We start from the raw sequence: 1,705 nt of genomic DNA on the forward strand, positions 1-1,705 counted from the left end.
AAGAGAAGTAAATGTCAGACTGTGACGGGAAAGCCGAGGAAATGTCAGAATCTGTTTTGCTGCATTTGCAGAGCTCATATGTGGAAGGGCATTGTTCAACTGCTCAAGCAGCTGTCAAACTGATAGCAAAGTGCGACATAGCACTAAGGTCTAATAAAGGAACATGATTTCACCATCTTGACATACAGTACTGCACTAACCAAGGGCAAATAAAACAGAGGAAGGATATGGCTTCAACATTCTACTTCAAATACATTAGGCCTGAAGGATATTGCTTACCGATGACACTAGGAGGCTTTGTTCCAACACAAATATTTCATTCGGCTAGGATGTATGATAGTGCAAGAACACGAGACAACAGCCTTTCTACGAACATTAATGCGGTTATCACTAGCTCTCAGAATTCAGTCTGTTTCGGGGTTTTCTTGTCATCCATCATCTCATCTATGTGTGCTAAAAACACAAAAATAGCTTCTCATAATACACATACATTTGTGGTCACTTCCTGTGTAGGCTTTAATGGAAGCCTACACATTGGTTTCTCCTTTTTACGCAGTGTCAATTTCTGCTTTCGACTTGATCAGATCTTGACTCGCACAATTGAGCAGCTGGATTATGAGCACAGCCCACCGAGCAATGCCACATTTAAATTCAATAAGGAGGAGATAACTGGGGGATGAAGAAAGGGATTAGTCTGGTTGAGGCTGAGAAGATGACAGATGGAATATGGCCTCTAATATTATAACCCAGGTGTAACTGAATGACGGATGTCAGCTAGGTAGTGCTAATGATTAACAAGTAGTGACATTTCATGCTTAATATGACAACAATGGGGAAGATAGAAAAAATGAAAACTGCATGTGCACATAAGTGAGTCTTTTCCACATTGTTGTATGGTGTTTATGAGCCCCCCACCCCCCGTGTACCCTGTCCATATGTCTACCTCCTAAATGCAGAATGCCCACATCTCTATCTGATATCTCAGCCTCCAGAGAACAAAACGTCCTCACTCCAGTCATTGAAAAGTGGTTATTAAGTGTGTGAAGGGTTGCAGTAAAAAGCAGAATAGTATAGAAAAAGGCCATTATTGAAGTTAGTCACATTAGATATTAATGCACTTCCTGTACCTCTCTTCTATTGCTGCCTGCCACACCTCACCATAGGTAATTTATATTCTGAATTAAAAATGCAGAAAACCCATCTTGTAAATCAGTTAATGCTGCAGCCATGAATCAATAAGTGTCTTTAGGCAATGGCAAACAGTAACCATATTGTCACTTTCAGACACCTCCCTTGTAGCAATATGTGGATGGTAAAATGGAAATCTAAATTGGAGCCAAAAGAAAGTCTGTGATCACAGCCTTCCCCACTTCAGTGTCCTCTTCTGTAATCTGTAAAAGAAACAATACCAGATTCTGCTTACTCATATCGCGGATAAGCTCTGCCTGACTGGTGGCGATACATATGTAAACAGCTGTTCAGCCCACGCTTACAGCAAAGATACACATCTGCCAGCCGAGGCTGACCTGTATACTAAGCCCAGCAAATTATCCTAATTGGCTTCTTTGAAATGATTATTATATAATCTCTTTAGATTTTAATTAAATAGAAACACACACACAGACACACATCTGTATTTTCCCTGGTAGCTGTGCTATATCATGTAGGTGGGCAGAAACTTGTTTTAATGAGGCACACAGACATC

The sequence above is a fragment of the Seriola aureovittata genome, chromosome 10 (genome assembly GCF_021018895.1).
Source record: "Seriola aureovittata isolate HTS-2021-v1 ecotype China chromosome 10, ASM2101889v1, whole genome shotgun sequence".
NCBI lineage: Eukaryota > Metazoa > Chordata > Actinopteri > Carangiformes > Carangidae > Seriola > Seriola aureovittata.